Source organism: Oryctolagus cuniculus, chromosome 1, assembly GCF_964237555.1.
Source record: "Oryctolagus cuniculus chromosome 1, mOryCun1.1, whole genome shotgun sequence".
Taxonomy (NCBI): domain Eukaryota; kingdom Metazoa; phylum Chordata; class Mammalia; order Lagomorpha; family Leporidae; genus Oryctolagus; species Oryctolagus cuniculus.
In genome coordinates, this window is record NC_091432.1 from 210,492,481 (window position 1) to 210,512,678 (window position 20,198).

Consider the following 20,198-nt stretch of genomic DNA (forward strand, 5'->3'; position numbering starts at 1 on the left):
CTAATCAGATGGCTGGGTTCAATTATTATTTTTAATTCTGCATGTTCTGTTGATGGGCCAGCAATGTACAAATGAGAGATTAAAAATATACACACGTTTCATGAGTTATTATAAATTTATGCTATGAGATTTATTTTTCTTGTCTTCATTTCAACAAAATCACTAATTATGCTGTTATAATCAAGACCTGCATATACTTGTGTTTTTTTTTTTTCACAATAGTGCCAAAACAAAAAACTGAGGCAATAGTTTCTGGAGATGCCAACAAAATTATTAAAACAATACTTCAGTTCAGAAATGAACCATTCATTTCTTACATTGGATTCAAATATTGCAATGCACAGATTATATAGAATATGTTACAAAATATTTTAACTTCATTATGTCTTATGGTGGCATCTAGATCGGTGAGGCAAAATCAACATTCAGTGTCACACTTCACACTCACTCCATTTAACCCTACACTTATACAAACTTAAGAGTCACATGAAGTGTTTAATATTGCAAATGTTTCTCTGCTTCTGTGTGCCTCTACTGTAATCCCACATTAATTCATACGTATTTCTAAAACTATAAATTGAAAAGTGAAGAGATGCAAGAAAATGGGCATTTGGCACTTCGGAGAACTGATACTTCATTATGCAAGAATGTATTGCATTCATGCTATCTGAGAGGAAAGATTTGACACATTAATTAATTAGTGTTTTATCGAAGCACTTCTGCAGCTCAAATCCTCCCTGCACACCAAAGCAGTACCCATCTCCGACTTCTGAAATAACATAGCACATCCATCTTTTTGGGAATGAGACTTAGACATCTATTGTTTAGAAGATAGGGTACAAGAGATATAAAAAAGGATTTCTCTGGGGGCGTGAACAGTGTTAGTGTGAGAGAAGTTGTTTAAGATTATGAGACACATTGGGCCAATATTGAGTCCTGGGACTCAAATGGTAAGGGTGCTTTTGTTTTTCATATATTTATTGGAACAGCATGATATGTGGGACCTTTTAAAAGATGATATTCCAGGGGCCGGTGCTATGGCGTAGCGGGTAAAAGCCACCATCTGCAGTGCTGGCATCCCATATGGGCACCGGTTCAAGTCCTGGCTGCTCCACTTCGTATCTAGCTCTCTGCTATGGCCTGGGAAAGCAATAGAAGATGGCCCAAGTCCTTGGGCCCCTGCACCTGCGTGGGAGACCCAGAAGAGGCTCCTGGCTTTGGATCGGTACAGCTCCAGCCATTGATGCCATTTGGGGAGTTAACCAGCGGATGGAAGACCTCTCTGCCTCTCCTTCTCTCTCTATGTAACTCTGCCTTTCAAATAAATAAATAAATCTTTAAAAAAAAAAGATGATATTCCAGGCAGGGGGACCTGTCCCTGAGTCTAAACATTCATGTGAGGAGAATCCCATGGAAGAGTTTGAGGCAGAGTGGCTGGGAAAATCAAAGGAAAACCAAAAGCAGTATTACCAAAATTAAAGGAAGAGGCAATTGTTTCAGAGCGCTGAAAAAAGTAGGGCATTGGGTTAAAAAAAAAAAAAAAAGCTGTTCCATTTCCATACAATGGAATATTATTCAGCAATGGAAAGGAATGAAATACTGAAACAGGATAAGCCACAGATGAATTACATTATGCTAAGTAAAAGAAATGTCAAAAAGGTCATATGTTACATAGTATAAATAATATTTATTTGTAATGTCCAGTCTAGACAAATCTGTGCAAATAGTAGGCAATTTAGTAGTTGTCAGGGGCTGGCAGATTTGGAGGAAATGATAGTGACTGCTAATGGATACGCGATTTCCTTTCAAAGAGATGAAAATGTCCTAAATTTAGATTACACAACTCTGTAAGTATACTAAAAGCCTTTGAATTGGAAACTTTCAATAGATGGACTTTGTGGTATGAAAATTATATCTCAATAAAGCTGTTTTTGAAAAAGGAAAAAAATAGGAAGTGATATCCACTACATGGAAGGTCATAGCATCCTTTGTGTGCTCACGCCAAATGCTGTCCACATAACTGGAAAACCAAATCTCAGCAGCTGCTAGATGTTTAAGACTAAACAACACACATGGTAACTGCTCCACTGCCCTTGACAAAATAAATAAATAAACTGGTCTTCCATTCTCCAAAAACCAAGAGAATGGGATAGAGAGACTGTTTCATAATAAAGGTCTTTTACACTAAAGCAAACTTGAAAACAGAGAACAGTTATGCAAAAAATCCATTTACTGTGTCAGTAATTTTCAACATTTCCCCTGCTGTTATGGTAGATAATTGAGTAAAAGCTTTTCCTTTCCTACATCAAGCATCAGTTTCCAACTGATCCCATAGCAATTCAGTTTAGAGATTTCACTTCAAGATCATGACTGTAGAGTTTATGGGAAATGCAACTGTGTTTAGATAAATGCGACTATTTTCTTTTCTTGGAGCAAATACTGAGAACAACTGGAAGAAAATGAAAGAGGGAACAGATGAAAAAGTAAAACATCCCACCAAATTTATCAACATAGTATCAAAGTTACTTTCCTTCTAGTCATCTGAGTGACTGTACTTCTAGATTATGAACTCTTGTCTTTCCCACTCCATCAATTATTAAGAATTTACGTGCTTCAAGGTGTCAAATGCTAATATATTTCCATTGCTCATGACTGTAATGCACATGTTAGTTTTAAAGTCCATAAATTGGCTAATATCCATGTTCAGTTTAATGCATAGCATTGAATTTATACCTTCTAAGAACTAACTTTTAAAAACCACAAGTTGGAGGTATGATACTAACAGGCAGGTATTATGTAATCAGAACTTTAAAACTTAGAGAGATAGTATCAATCCAACACTAACAATTCCACATAGTAGGAAAATTAACACTTGCATTTTTATAATTCATATAACTCAGTCAGTTGCAGTAGTTTGCTTGATTTTTATGAATTGGGTAGAACAGGTGTTACTATCATTTCCAATCTTTAGATGGGTAAACCAATGTTGCTTCAAACTGTTAAGTGACTAGGATACATCCCCTTGCCAGATGCTTCCAGAGAACCCAATATATAAGACTCATATCTAAGTTTTTAGCACCTATTTTCCCACTAGGTTTCATGCAAGTGGAGAAGCACAGCAACTGGCACATAGTATGTGCTTAATAACCCTTTGTTGAATTGAATTGACTAAGTTCATGCAACTAGCAAGGCAAAGAGACAAGACATCAGAGTCACATCACATGTTCTTTTAAAGATCTTTATTTTATTTACCAACTGTTATTGTTAATTTATTTTAAGAAATAATAATAAGATGCCAGGTGAGCTAGCTATACTGAGAATATGTTTGCTTTTCTACCCCCAAAACTCTTGTGTGGAGCAACATTTTGGCATTATAGCTAGTGGTCATATAGCTTTATGGTCATTTAGCTCAGGTATATAGTCCATAGTCATAAACTTGAGTGGTCATATGGAACCCAATGATCACAAAGCCCATGGCATATCCTCAGAGGGTATATAACTCAATTGTTAGTAGCCCAGGAGTCACATAGCTCTAGAGTCATATAGCTCAGTGGTTAAGAGTCAGAGGACTGTGTAGTCAGATCTTTACCTTGAACATTGCTCTACTCTTTCTTAGATGAGCATCACTGAAGCTTCCCAAGCCCAGGTTCCCTTATCTGGAAAATGGAAATAAAAATAACAACCCCTCAAGATTATTATGATGATTCAATGAGATGAGACCTGTGAACCATGCAGCACCATGCCTGGTATTCAGACTGCATTCAGTATACATTGTTGTCATTACCATGACTCTTCCTACTCAACAAAAAAGGCAGAGAGCTTTTGGATTGAACACAGAATTGTCAATAGCAGAAAAGGCAATTTGCTGATATCTGATATTTGATTTTCTACAATAACTGATGAAAACAGGTTAACTCTATAATGTCTTCTACATGGCAGCAATGGCATCTCCAGCTTCCTGTGGAGACATACATTGAGTTGCCAGTTGAAGAACCTAGGGAAACCTAGAACATTCTCTAATTCTCTTTTACCAACCCTGGTTCATTTAGTCTTCTCATTTCATCCCCAATGCTATGTACAATATTTTTTTCCAGACAATTCTACCCCACTCAATTGTTTTTAAGAAAAGGAGTACTAAATCCTTTTATAAGCCCAGAGACCTATAACTTTTTCATTTGCATGAACACATCTTTTATTACTGCTAGGTCTTATTATTTCTGACTTCAACTACCTATAATGAGCACAGTTTGTGTACTATTGTGGCCTGAAAGACTATGTCTCCTTCTTCACCGACCCACTTCTCCTTTCCTTCATTCTGCTGCTCCCTGCACTCTCTCAGCCTCTGAGCCTGCCAGCAGTTCAGAATGATGTAGAATGTTGTTTGTGCAGATGTTGACACATCATTGTTGTCTTTGTGGGTGTTAGCAAGAGAGGGCATTAGGAGCCAGAGACTTGGGTGTGAATCTTGATGTAACTGCAAAACAGATGACTGCAATTTTGGCAAGTCACTCCAAGTCCCCATAATTTGGTTTACACATTTATAAGATAGAAGTAGCAATCATAAAGCACACTTCATTGACTAGTGGTACAATCATAGAAGTCAAAATACTTTGCAAAATATAAGACTTTTTTCAAAATTATTTTAAAGACAAAGCATGACAGTATAGGAAAATAAAATGATGCAAAACTAATATAAAATTAAAATTGAATGACTGTTGAAATACTTTTCTCCTTTTTGAGATTTATTCATTTATTTGAAAGGCAGAGTTACAGGGAGAAGGAGAGTCAGAGAGAGACAGATCTTTATCCACTGATTCACTCCCCAGTGTCCTGGGCTAGCCCAGGCTAAATCCAGGAGCCTAGAACTCCATCCAGGTCTCCAACATGCATGGCAGGCTCTCAAGCACTTGGACCATCTGCTATTGCTTTCCCAGGCGAATTAGTAGGCAGCTGGATCATAAGTGAAGCAGCCAAGACTCAAACTGGTGCTCATATGCGATGTTGACATTGCAGGTTGTGGCTTCACCCACTGTGCCACAATGCTGCCCAATAATGCTGCATTCTTCATGACTGGGATACTGCATTATCCCAAGTTGCTGCTCCTTTTCTTTTTGCTTGGGATTTTTCTTTTTTCTCCACTGTGTAAACAGATAATGATAGCCAATGCTCTCTTTTCCTCTTCTCCTTTTACATTTTTTTCTCTTGTCAAGCTCAGCCTTTACCATTGTTACTACTATCACCCTCACAAATCTGCCACGCAGACTAGGGAGTCATGAAAGCATTGATGCACAGCACCAACCTGGACATCATCGAGAAATCCTAAGAGACATCGTATTGACTGTGAGCCCCCTGGAGGTTAGTGCCGTGAGAAGGACTCATGGGACGACAGACCATTAAGAGTGGGCAGGGTCTGAAAAGAAAAATATTAAAGAGAGAAGGGGTGTACAACCAAATAGAAGTATATAACAGTGATACACAAAGCACGCAAGAGAACTTTGTTTCATTCATTCATTCTACAAATATTTATCAAGAACTGTGTTAGTTTCCTGTGGTTGTATACTAATTCGTCCCAAACTTGGTACACTAAAACAAAGCATACTTATTGTCTTATATTTCCATCAGTCAGGAGTTCAGTCTCTCATTACTGAGGATCCTCTTCTTGAGGTTTCTCAAACGTGTTGACTGGGCAACACTTTTATGCAGAGTCATGATAGGGAAAGAATCCACTTCCAAGGTTATTAGCAGAATTTATTACTTGCAGGTATATGACTGAGATCCCATTTTCTTGTTAGCTGTGGAGTGATGATAACTCTCAGCTCCTCAGGTCCGTCTTCATCTCTGCAAAACTCCCTTCTGCTTTACCCTTACCAGCTTTTACTGTCTAATGTAACCAACCACAGGAGTGAACCAGCCATACTAATATGCAAGAGGGGGAGATTAGACAGGGCATGTGCTCTAGATGGCTGAGATTCTCTGGGACCTTCTTAGAATTTGGTGCACCACCAGCATCAAGGGCAAAAAATGACACAAAAAATCTAGTAATGTTTTGCCTTCAAAGAGTTATATTTCAAACGATAAGTGTATCTTCTTTCTAGGGCCAAAAGTATAGGATTACATGGGGAACAACATGTGTAAAGTATTTATTGCAATGCCTGACACCTGAAAATTAGTGTCCATAAAAGTTAGTTATTGTAATCAAATAATTGGAATACGGTCTGTTAAGGGCTATAATAAACTTTTGGACAAGGCGTGGGCTGAGAGGAAGGATGCTAAATCGTTGGACAGTATAGGACAGTTTTCTCAAAAAATTAATCAGACTGCCCTGTTAAGACTCAGTTAAGAAACTTACACAATCTCACCCAGCTAGTAAAAGATGAGAACAAATTTCACATTCAGATTTGATCAGAACACCTGTGCTTCTGTGTGTGTGTGTGTGTGTGTGTGTGTGAACACAGTAACAAGAGTCCAGTTTACCCCTGGTGAGGAAGGTGCGGGGATGACCAGTAGAAAGGAAGATTATGCAAGTACCAAGAGTTTATGTCACTGAAAACCAGGGGGAGAGGCTTAAAACAAAAAGAAAAAAAAGTGAAATAAGACAAAACAAAAAATCAGATGCCTTTAGCAGGAGGATTACTAATATGTAATCTGAATGTTATTTTAGAAAGATTATCTTGATCGTTGTGAGTAAGGTGCATTATAAGGGGACAAGAAAGCATAGACACGCAATGAACCAAGAACACCGTACCAGTACTTCAGATGTGCGGTCACTGGAACTTGAAGTCAGGGCAATACAGAGGCCTTAGAGCAGTGCTGAAAATGGAAATGGTCAGTGGGCAGTGGTGGAAGAAAGGCCTGGGGAGGTCAAATCCTCCTGAGAACCACACAACCCTTTGCCCTAAATGGCCTTGTCCGTCCTCCCTGCCCCGCTCAGAGGCCAGGCGTCAGTCAGCCTCAACCTCTGAGATGCTGGTGGCTCAGCTCAGCCTCTGCTCTTCATGACTTATTCCTGGGACCAGACTTTCTCCTGTTACCCCTGGCAACATCTTAATATTTTTTAGTGCCAGTATTAAGTGCCATCAGTTCCAAAGAACCCTCTATGATCCTTCCTCTCTTCCCAAGTTGATGTGGCCACTAGCTTCTCCAAATACTCATACTGCACCTGAAAATCTGCACCATACCCCTCAGCACCTAGACACCTGTCCTTGAACTATTAAAGCTTTCTGATTATCTATGCAGATATGAGCCACCTGGGAAGACAGGCAGCTGGGCCTCACTAAGATTTGTGTGTGATCCCAGTCATTGCCAGGGAGTTGTAATGCATCCCCAAATCTGTTGTAAAGACTTTAACATCGAATTGGATTGTGAGATCAATCAATCTTTGAGGTCCTGAATCACTTGGAGTTTCTGGTTTACATATAGCAGTGTAGCATCCATTCAACAAGCATCTTGAGAGCAACTACAAGTTCTTTGGACTCCAACCAGAAGCGCAAAGTCTACAAGTGACACGTGAGGTGGGTACCTTGCATGAGGCAGAGAGCTGAAGGCTGACGAACTCTGGCAAGGGGTACACTAGAGCAGACACGATTTTTCTAAAGGTAGCACCCAATCTTTCCCCTTCATCTATTGTTACTGGGTAATAAAGGGGTCCAGCATTATCAGCCATTCTGGTTACACACAGCAAATTTGAAAAATGAACTTTATATGAAATGTCTTTATCTTTTAAAGTTGAAAACTAATACCTTTCATAAAAACAAAAATCAAAACAAATTGTGAGTCCAGTTCTAAGGTCTGGAGTCTGCCCTTGGGCACCATTTTGAACCCTGACACTACATACTATGCTAGATGCTTGGAATAACAAAGATAAACCTGGCTTAAAAAAATAAAACCCACATTCTTTGGGGGGAGATAGGCATTTTAAGACCTATTTATGTTAAAATGCATTTCAGAATGTACCATCATTTTTCAGATTTTTCTTCAATAAGAAGTAGCAAAACAGAGAGAGAGAGAGAGAAAGAGAGAGAGGCTGAATTAATGCCAAGACATATTTGGGGGTACCAACAAAGAGATGGAAAATCTAGAGAAGGATTCAGGAAAGTCAGAAAGCATAAAAGTAAGAATTTAAATTGATATCAATAGCAATGGAAAAAACCCGTAGTATCTTTGCAGTAAAAGTGAATACTGACCTGAGTCCCTTCCCTAGGGCAAGTAGAGCAGTTCTCATTTGAGGAGAAATATGATTCATTCAGTTTAGAACAAGTAGTATTTGATGTGGCTATAAAACATCGAGAAAGCATCGTGTGATTGGCCAATTTCACAATGGAGTTGGAATGTTGAGAGAAAAATGAGATGAGGATTTGGGGGTCATCCACAGAGGTGGGTTGTTGGAAGTGTTGGAAGTTAAGGATGTGAATGAGTGCAGGAGATGGGAACAGCAGAGACTAGGACTCATATTCTAGGATATAACATTTAGGACAAGACAGGAATTATTAAAGTGCAACAAGGCAAATTAAAAAGAATATTTGGAAAGCAAAACAGATCTAAGCCCCTAAGGCCAAGAAAGTAGTGTTTGCCAACAAGTCATTCTTCATCCATTCCTCTCGATCCAGGTCATCCTCAAGGTACAGCTGTTGGTGGTGGGGAGAGGAGAAGAAAGAAAAATTAATCTCTAGAACTCACAAACAGGGCTTATTTCCAAGTTGGGCAGGAACTGGTACCCAGTGTACACCAGTTAGTGGACCTGGAGGAGAATGGTGTTAGGTGGTGTCTGAGTGGCTCATTTTGGATGTCATTAGGAGAATCTTCTGTCCGTGGCTTGGAAAAATGAGCCCTCTCATTTCAGAAAGAACAGATTTTGTCCTCACTCTGCAAAGGTAACACGAGCTGTGAGGAATAGATGAAGGGAAAATTCATTATTTTCAACTATAATCTTTCCATATTTCTTACACTAATGTTATTCCCCAACCATATACATTTATCCAACTGCAGAACAGTTGAGCACATACATGTTCTTAGGTTGCAACTATTCATCACAGTCAACTGTATTTTTCTCAAGAAAAATACATTAAGATCTATCAAGAAAAGCAGAAAAACGAAGCAGGCCAAATGAGGAGTTCAGTGGACTTGAGATGTGAATTTTCAGAGACTCCCTTCTCCCCCATTAATCCTTCTTTTTTGTCCTTTATCCATTATGTGGGATTAGTTCTTTGTAAATTTGGATTTGTACTGATGAATTAAATTCTTGGCAACCGCTGTTCCTGCTGACTGGGTGCTCCTTTGTGTTCTTTGTAAGATCTATAACTCATTGCACCTGTTGCATCTGAATAGTCAGGGGTGTGTGTGTGTGTGTGTGTGTGTGTGTGTGTTCTTTAAATCATTCTACAGTGTTCAATGTAAAGGGAAGAACTCCAGGACGATGGTAGGGGTTGTTAAAAGGGGGACTGAGCTACAGAGGCAAACTGTAGAATCACTTTCCATGGGGATCTTTTAAGAAAAGTGCCAGGAAAAAAAAAAGGATGCAGCATGCATAGGTGCTCCTTTTGGGCAGAAGTGACAAAGATGGATTCTAAAGACCTTTTCAGCCCCAAGGAGCTGCTCTATGTTTATAGCAGAGATCAGGAAAAGAACTTGGTGATCCTCCATTCAAAATAGCACAGTCTTCTCATGGGGTGAGCCTAGGTCAGAGCAGTGTAGGAGTAACTTACTCAAGATAACACAGCCTGTGAGTGAAAGGCAACTAGAATCCGCTGCTCCCTATTCCAGCCCTCCCCAAACACACAGGGTCTCACGTTACACCGTTTTTGTTCCTTCAGACAAATATTAACCAGCTGGTTTGCAAGGCCTTTGTAGAGAAGCTCTACATTTTCATCAAGTTTCACATTTCTGAAAAATTACATCAGAATTTATGTCAGAAGGTTGTTGTATTTTTTCAATGAAATAGATTTTTTAATGGAAAAAAGAGAAAGTGGCCTAGGATATATATCTTAGCAGCTGAATAAACAGGTCTCCAGAACAAGCATTTTTGGCTTCATATGTTATATATTATTTATAACGCAATGATTCAATATATTAAAGATTGGGCCATTAGTTCCATAAAATAATACATTCCCTCCTTTTATTTCCCATCCAGAGCTCTTTCTGAGATGGAAGTTGGCCAAATGAAGTACAAGCAACTTTCTTGGAGGTTCTGTTCGATTTAGATTTTCTTCTCTCGGTTTCTCCCTGTCCCCCACCGCTACCTCCACCAGCACAGCCGTTAAGAATGAGCCTTTTCTGAGGCATCCTAGAACGCATCCATCTGTTGCCGAGGCCTCCAGAAAGGTAGAGCAGCTGCAGCCCTAGAGATCAGAATACCTTGTCACATCAAATGCTTGGTTATTTGTGGGATAGGCGATAGATTGCTGCAAATGGACTAACCCATATGTCATCAGCAGCATCGGCATAAAGCTGAGCACAGACACTCCCAACAATGAGCTTCAGCTGAGAAACTTCGGAGCGTAAACATTTCAGGGTCCCAACCTGACTGCTGTGACTAGCTCTTTTAGTCCATGCAGGTTGTTACAGCAAAACACCGTGAACTTAGAAACTGCAAAAATATGCTGTCCACAGTGCTGGAGGCTGGGAAGTCCAAGGTCAAGGTGCCAGCAGGGGTCTGGTGAGAACCCTCTGCTCCATAAACAGCAGCTTCCAAGTGGCCTCACACGGCAGAAAGGCTGAATGAGCTCCCCCGAGGCCTCCTTCTAAGGCACTAACCCCATTCATTATCACCACCCTGAAGGCCCCACCTCTTAATACCAACACATCAATGATTAGGATTAAACACATGAATTTGGGGGAGACACAATCATTCAGACCATAGCACTTGCTAAGAGATTCTTTTTATCTGGGAAGATTCTGGCATGGCAAGTGGAACACATTGATCTAAAAAGCCATTTCCTACCAGCTATCACAGTACTGCAGAAACAGAGCTGCATGTTGAGACTAAGAACATAGACAGAAGGTTTGGTAGGAGAGGAGAGTTAAGGAGGGCTGAGTGGCACCTGAGACGAGGGCTCTGAGATGTGCAAGTAGACAAAGGACAAGAGAAGCAGTATGTCAAAGTCAGACTTCAGCCACATTCCACTGGGTCCTCCATCCAGGCTTCACCCTACATTCTGGTCACACAAAAGGCATCAGTTACATTGATGAGATGTACCAGTCCTATTCCCTTCCCACTGGGTATATTTCCTGGAAAGATCACCATTATGTCCATTCTACAGATCAGGCACATATAGTTTAGGGAGTGCAGCAAGAAATCTCAAGGCCTATCTATTACTAGAGGTGGTAGAAACAGGGTGGAAGCCCAGGAACTATAAACCAGCCAAGAGCATTCCAGTGAAAGCCACAAAATATATGTGTAGATATCATCTATAGCATTCACTTCTTTGAGAAAATGTCTTAATCTCTCTGCACCTCAGGCTCCTCTATTAAGTCCTACTAGTCCCAGGTTGCTAGTCCTACTAGTCCCAAGTTGCTAGTCCTCCTCATCTCTATGTTGGGTCTACTGAATCCTGTTAGTCCCAGGTTGCTAGGAAAATGCCATAAGATGGCAAGTATAAAAGCATCCTGGGCTCTGTTACTGTAGGGAATCACTGCTCAGTACATTATGCTTTTTCCTATCCATGCAAATGAAAAATGGGCTTAAATGAGCAGATAAAAATAGTGACTAATCCAAATCTTTTCAGCTGGAAGTTTTAGTCTTCAACAACACAGCAACGGTAATTTTCAAAAATTCAATGAAATCATATTTCATCTACAAGTAGGAATTCTAAACACAGGCACGCTTCTTTTTGGAAAATATATGATATTAGCAAATAACAGGACAAGGACTTGAAAGGTTTTATTGTCAATTAAACCACTTGAGGGTCACAGTCAAGTGCCATGAAAATGTGGTCCAAATTTCCTAGCTCTAGGGTTGGGCGTCTGGGCTAGCAGTCAAGCTCCGTGTTAGGAGGCCTGTGTCCCACACTGGAGTTCCTGGGTTCAATTCCAGCTCTGAGTTCTGATTCCAACTTCCTACTAATGCAGACCCTGGAGATGGTGGTAATGGCTCAAATAGTCTGTTTCCTGACATTCATACATTGAAGTGGAATTGTTTTGTGAGCATGTAAGGAGTGAACCAGCAGATGGGATTCTCTCTCTCTCCCTCTCTCTCTCTCTCTCTCCCTCCCTCCCTCCCTCCCTTTCAAATAAAGAAAAAACCTCCTAGCTTTCATTTCTTCTTTGAATATAGACAGACAGACAGAACTTCAAGTCACCCTAAAAGTTATTATCTTGAAGACTAAAGTCCAAAACACACAGAAGTTAGAAAATTACATTTAAGGCCGGTGCCGCGGCTCAATAGGCTAATCCTCCGCCTGCAGCGCCGGCACACGGGGTTCTAATCCCGGTCGGGGCACCGGATTCTGTCCCGGTTGCTCCTCTTCCAGGCCAGCTCTCTGCTGTGGCCAGGGAGCGCAGTGGAGGATGGCCCAGGTCCTTGGGCTCTGCACCTGCATGGGAGACCAGGATAAGTACCTGGCTCCTGGCTTCGGATCAGTGCAGTGCACCAGCCGCTGCGCAGCAGCCCCAGCAGCCATTGGAGGGTGAACCAACGGCAAAGGAAGACCTTTCTCTCTGTCTCTCTCCCTCACTGTCCGCTCTGCCTGTCAAAAAAGAAAATTACATTTAAAGCCTTGAGTTATTGAATAGCAGTGATGCTGAAGGGGAACCCATCTCAAGACTTGCCACCTTCAAGATGCCATCTTTGATAACAGTCTCTGTCATACTGGTGGTCTAGATCACATTATGTCACAACCAACACTTTAACATTCATTGGCCTCAAACATTTGATTGCATTCTGGCTGGCCTCTCTGGTACTGCATTTGAAGATCATCATATCTTCATTATCCAGATAAACATCTGCTACTACTCACCCTAAAGTGTGCAATGCACAGTTTCCCACATGAGAAACAGCTCTGCTTCAAATCTATGTCTGCATTTCTGGCTTTTTAAAAAAAGATCTATTTTTTTTATTTGACAGGTAGAGTTAGACAGTGAGAGATAGAGAGACAGAGAAAAAGGTCTTCCTTCCATTGGTTCACCCCCCAAATGGCTGCCACGGCCGGCGCACTGTGCCAATCTGAAGCCAGGAGCCGGGTGCCTCCTCCTAGTATCCCACGCAGGTGCAGGAGCCCAAGCACCTGGACCATTCTCCACTGCCCTCCTGGGCCACAGCAGAGAGCTGGACTGGAAGAGAAGCAGCTAGGACTAGAACCCGGCGCCCATATGGTATGCCGGCACCACAAGTCAGAGGATTAACCAAGTGAGCCACGGTGCCGGCCCCCCAAAAATATCTATTTTATTTATTTGAAAGGCAGGGTTATAGAGGGAGGGAGAGAGAGGGAGACAGAGACAGAGAGGTAGAGAGTAAAAGAGGGAGAGGGAAGGGGAAAGGGAAAGGGAGAGAGATTGATCTTCCACCAGCTGGTTCACTCCCCCAAGTGACTGCATTGGCCAGGGTTGGGCCAAGCCAAAGCCAGGAGCCAGGAGCTTTATCCAGATCTCCCACATAGGTACAGGGGCTCAAGCACTTGGACCATCTCCTGATGCTTTCCCAGGTACATTATCAGGGAGTTGGATCAGAAGTGGAGCATGGGGACCAGCGCTGTGGCTGTGGTGTAGCAGGTAAAGCCATCGCCTGTGGTGCCAGTTTCCCATATGGGTGCCAGTTCAGGTCCCAGCTGCTCCAATTCTGATCCAGCTCTCTGCTGTAGCCTGGGAAAGTAGTGGAAGATGGCCCAAGTGCTTGGGCCCCTGCACTCATGTGGAAGACCAAGAAGCAGCTCTTGGCTCCTGGTTCCTGGCTTTGGATTGGCATAGCTCCGGCCATTGCAATCATTTGGGCAGTTAAGCAGTGGATGGAATACCTCTCTCCCTCTTTGCCTTTGCCTCTCCATAACTCTGCCTTTCAAATAAATAAATAAATTTTAAACAGAAAAAAAAGAAGAAGCAAAGCCTGGAGCAGCCAGGAGTCAAACCAGAGTCCATGTGGCATGCTGGTGCTGTAGGCAGTGGCTCAACACACTGTGCTACATGCTGGTCCCCACACCTGCATCTCAAAGCATCTTCTCTAATTATTTTATTTAGGGCTTTATTTAAAATCATTGATGTTTTCTTTATCCTTGTATATGTCCCTCCTATATCGATTATAATTTACTTCAGACCATCCCAAATATACCCTCCAGGTGTGATGAACATCCATGTAGCTATTTACTTGATGGGGTAACCCGTAAATAATAAATAATTTTATGTATCTTAATTCAACAATAGTGCATTCATTAACTCATGAAACATTACTGAGCACCTATTCAATGTCAGGTTCTATGTCTGGACTGGAGTAGGTGAGGTAGATACAGTTCTTGCTATGAAAACGCTTGCTCACAGCTTCCCTGTGGAGGCAGGTACGGAAGGGACTCACCCCAATCCACTGCAAAAGCTGGAATGCAAGCGAGAGGAAAGCACTGGGGAAATGGAGCAGAAGATGATGTGTTTTGCCTGGAGACATGTGATGGAGGAGGTGATACCGGAGCTGTACTTAACGAATGAGCCAAGGTGTCTGGACTGGATATGGGAGACAGGGCTTCCAGGCTGAGAGAGCACTGCAAACGGCATGGAGAATGAAAGAACTTGCGTGTTTTCCAGTGGGAGGGCAGTCTATCACGCATGGGAGGGCAGAACTGTTAGAATGGGCTGGGCAAGGGAAGGTGGGCTCACATTATTATAAAAGTTCTTGAATGTCCTGCTAGGAAGTTTACTTTTGTGCAATAAGCAATGGAATCATGGAACAATCTTGCAAAATGATCTGGCTGAGAGCTAAACAAATGTCCAACATGAGAAGCAGTTGCTAAAGATCGGACAACCAGTTAGACAATGACAAAGATCCCCAAAAGAGGTCATCAGTCTAGACTACAGAGGTGGAACTGAATTCGCAAGGCATTGGTGGATGAGAATGGACAACATTTGTTGACAGAATTAATATATGCTTCCTCGTTTCCATCATTTACATTTTGAGTGTGCAAAATATCCTTGAGCTTCTAAATGCACCCTAAAGACATGTAAGTCAACAAATGGATCATTGAAGAGGACAAATAAACAGCATTAAAGTTACTCAAGACAAAATAAAAACCTCTTCCAGACCCAGTCAGTGGTACATGAGATGGGGGATTGTGTTCTAGCACTGTGGCCTAATAGCTGGGAGAATGTTAGACAAGTTCCGTGTCTCTGGGCTTCTCTTGTCTCTCAAATGGAGGGGCTGGCTGGGATGATTTATTCCCAATGCCTCTTCCAGCCCTCAGCCCCTGTGAGTCAAACACTTGTGATAAGGGACATCAACCCTGGCCTTTCCCAAGCTGAGTCACCTCTGAAGCAGGGGTTATTTGGGAGCCAACCAGGAAATGTGAGTACAGTCGTTGCGGTAATATCCTGAGTTCCACTCTAAGGAGCTGGAGACCAGGAGGTCTGCTTTTCCAGGCTTCTCGCCCTGGACACACAGCCAGGCTGGGTCTGTGAGATCTTCCTGGGCTTCCACAGAGCAAACAGCCCTCTGCTCGTGTGGGCTGTCAGGGCTCTGGATTCCACAGGGTCTGTTTTTCTCACCGTGTCAGTTCCCACTGCCAATTATCCTGTGCACATTGTTTTAAAGCTGTTCACAAGGGACTTGGCCACATGAATGCAGGCTTCTCGAGCAGCTTTCCCTACTTCCTCTTCCCAGATAACATCCTGGAATCTGCTTCTTGCAGGCAGCATCAAGACTTCCTCCTCAACGCCTTGCCGGTAGGGGACTCCACCTCTGCCCACTTCCTGTCACCTAACTGAGCAAGCACCTGCTCTGTCCAGCAAGGCTTCCACACAGCAGCCCCAATTCAATGTGGGTCTGACTTCTCCATTTTAATGATGTAGAAAGGGAGATTTTATAACTTAACAAAAGTTGAGCTTTAAGGAGCTCCCCATACCAGGATTCAAACTGAAGATGTCTGATTTCTGGTCTGCAGAATCTGCCTTTCTGTCACTAGTGTTAAGTTCCTGTAATTTTTTTAAAAATCATTTATTTATTTGAAAATCAGAGTTACACAGAGAGAGATGGAGAGGCAGAGAAAGAGAGAGGTCTTCCATCTGCTGGTTCACTCCCCAGTTGGCCACAACAGCCAGAGCTGTGCCAATCCGAAGCCAGGAGCCAGGAGCTTCTTCCAGGTCTCCCACACAGGTGCAGGGGCCCAAGGACTTGGGCCATCCTCTACTGCTATCCCAGGCCATAGCAGAGAGCTGGCTCGGAAGTGGAGCAGCTGGGATTCGAACCAGTGCCCATGTAGGATGCCAGCTCTGCAGGCAATGGCTTTTCCCGCTGCACCACAGCATGGCAGCTAGAGTTAACTTTTAAAAGACATTCTGTTCAAGTATGGAATGTCTCAGCCTCTGAGCTGATCTGTTTTCCTGTTCCACACAGAGAAGGCTGAGACTCTTAGCCCCAGCCTCTCCACATATCAATAGGGCTGAGAATACTCTTTACTTTGTATTGTTGTGAGGAGTAAATATAAAGATACGTGTAAAGCATTTAACAGAGAGTCTGAGATATGGCATGAGCTCAGTAAATCCAAGTCATTATTATTAATAATAATCATAATATCGTTGTGCATAAATCTGTCTGCAACTCTGATTATGTTCTTAGGCCAGATCCCGATGAGTAAAATCAAAATCACTATGTCACACAGAGTGTTTAAAGGTCCCCAAAAAGTTGTAGAGCAATTTATACTCCCAATAGCCATGCCTGTGGGAGTAGAGGTGGAATCCTTCAAAGCAATGCACTCAAAACACATCAAATAAATGCAGATGCCTGTAACACAATCAACAATATGTAAACCTCCTACCATAACTCTTTTTTTTCATGTAGCTTTAGTCATGAAACTAACCAAGGCCCTGGCTAATTAGCTCAAAGGCCTGCATCTGGGGAGTGAACCAGCAGATGGAAGACCTCTCCCTCTGCCTCTCTGTAATTCTGCCTTTCAAATAAACAAATAAACCTTTTTAAAAAAATTAAACAAAATGGGTTCATGTCCAAACTTTGTGGCTTAATAGATGGCGGTTTTGCACTTTTTCATTCTTCTCTGTCCACCTTGGTTTCTTTGAAAATTTTTTGAAGATGTGTTTATTTATTTATTTGAAACACAGAAGAACACACACACACACACACACACACACAGAGAGAGAGAGAGAATTCTTTTATCTGCTGATTCGCTCCCCAGATTGTTGCAACAATCAGGATTGGGCGAGGCTGAATCCAAGAGCCCAGAACTCCATCTGGGTTTCTCACATGGGTGTAAAGGGCCCAAGCACTTAGACCATCTTTCACTACTTTCCCAGGTGCATTAGCATGAAATTGGATCAGAAATGGAGCAGGGGCAGGTGCTGTGGCATAGCAGATAAAGCTGCCACCTGCAGTGCCAGCATCCCATATGGGTGCCGGTTTGAGTCCCGGATGCTCCACTTCAGATCCATGCCATGCCCTGGGAAAGTAGTAGAAGATGGCCCTTGGCTGGTGCCGCAGCTCAATAGGCTAACCCTCTGCCTGCGGTGCCAGCACACCAGGTTCTAGTCCCGGTTGGGGAGCCGGAATATATCCCGGTTGCTCCTCTTCCAGTCCAGCTCTCTGCTGTGGCCCAGGAAGGCAGTGGAGGATGGCCCAAGTCCTTGGGCCCTGCACCCGCATGGGAGACCAGGAGAAGCACCTGGCTCCTGGCTTCGGATCAGTGCGGTGTGCCGGCCGCAGTGCACCACCAGAGCGGCCCTTTTGGGGGTGAACCAACGGCAAAAGGAAGACCTTTCTCTGTCTCTCTCACTGTCCACTCTGCCTGTCAAAAAAAAAAAGAAAAGAAAAAAAGAAGATGGCCCAAGTCATTGAGCCCCTGCACCCACATGGGAGACCTGGAAGAAGCTCCTGGCTCCTGGCTTCTGATGGGCCCAGCTCTGGCCATTGCAGCCATTTAGGGAGGGAACCAGCTGATGGAAGACCTCTCCCTCTCTTTCTCTCGCCTCTGCTTCTCTGTAACTCTTTCAAATAAATAGATAAATCTTAAAAAAATAAATAAATAAAGAGGAAGGAGTAGGAGGAGGAAGAGAAAGAGGAGAAGGAGTAGTGGTGTGCAGCCGGGACACAAACCCATCACTCATTTGGGTTGCTGGCATGGTAAATGGCAGCTTAACCCACTGCACCACAGGCCAGCCCCAACAGCTTTTATTTTTGTTTTAAGGAATCAGATGTAGGCAATATCTTCCTTTTGTACTTTATATAACTACATAAACAGAGTAAATGTGATTATACCTGGTGATAATAGCTGTCCACATTTTTTCTTTTTGTATTTTCTATGAATATACTGCACTTACAAACAATCTCTCATTTTATTATTCTAGATACTTATTAGTACAAACTGTTCCTGCCTTACAAAGGATCAACTTAGTCATCTTTCAACTTTATAGTGGTGAAAAAGTGACATGCATTCAGCAGAAATCATTCCTTGAATTTTGATTTTTTCCTGGGCCATACGATACTAGCTCACACTGCTAGGCAGTATCGGTACTGCCAGAATTATTTGGATATTCTGTTCCTGTATCCCCTCATGCCTCGAATTTACCCATCTAGGTCCCCTGCTGTGTACATTAGTGGTGACAGTGATGACTACTCATACACCATTCTGTGTTTCACTTTCAGTTCAGTGTTTAATAAATTACACGAGATACTCAACACTTTGTTATAAAATAGGCTACGTGTTAGATGACTTTGCCCAACTGTAGGCCAGTGAGACTGTTCTCAGTACATTTAAGGCAGGCTAGCTATGATGCTTGGTGGGTTACATGAATTAAATATGTTTTTAACGTATGACATTTTCAACCTGCCATCACTTTATCAGGATGTAACTCCATCATAAGTCAAGGGATATCTGTAGAGGTATTTATTAGTATGGCTATCTCATGTGCTAATCACTAATGAAGCCGATTCAGCTCTACCAAAATCTCATTGTGTGGACAAAGGTTAGTGTCTTTACCACTGGGGCCTCCTCACCCTTTAACACCTTTAACCCCCTTAACCCTCTTCACCTTTGTAACAACAAAGGGCTTGGTCCAGATTATCTCCAGCTTCTACGTTTCTATCATCTGGCCTTTCCACAGGTCAAGGTTTCTCAACCTGAGCAGCACTGATGTTATCTGATTCAGATTACTCTTTTCAGGCAGGGTGGGTGGGGTGCAGGGTGACCGTCCTGAGCATTTGGAATATTTAACATGTATGGCCTCTATGATACACAGACATCTCACTCAAGCTGAGGCAACTGAAAACATCTCCAAATATTGCCAGCTATCCCACATGGGTCAAAATCATCCCAGGTTGAGAACCATTTGCTACATACTTCAGGGTTTCAAGCATTGAGTGTAAATAGGAGAGATGTACGAGATGACTTTCAAAATCCATTCCAATCATAAAATTCCAAAGGTTGGTGATGCTGTGACTGATCTGAACTTACACCCACCCACATGCCACATGTTTGAGAGAGGCCCTTGTTATCTCTCGTGTCCCTTCACTTGTTGAATTCCATGGGGGAGGACTGAGCCAGTCACCTAGAGGTGACAAGTGAAATATTCAAATCACAGACATGGGGTCCATCTAATCCTGTCATCAGTCATGTGTCTGTGGGAAATCTTTAGTTTTTCCCAACGATTTTTCATGTGTGAAATGTGGATAACACTTCAGAGAAATCTGGGATGACTCAACGTGACAAGTATGAATGTACCTCATTTATTTGGAGGAGGGACCCCACATGGGAAGCCCTTGCTTGCGTGTTTCTCTGTAGAATATGATTGTCACTTGGTCATTTCCCGGACATCGTCTTGAGGTTTGGACCAAGTTTTCTTCTGATTTAGGTGTTTCCAGGCTGAGTCAAGGCATTAATTTTGAGGCAAGGGGTGGACAAATGATCCAGTTAGCAGTCAGAGGAATGTGATGCAGCCAGAGAGGGACTTCGGTTCCAGCTGAAAATCTCAGCAGAGTGCTGGGAGAAAGGAATCTGTTTAGCAGGTGTGTTTGGAATCTGGCAGAGAGCACTGGGCTGGGGCCAGGACCACTGTGCTAGTCTGAA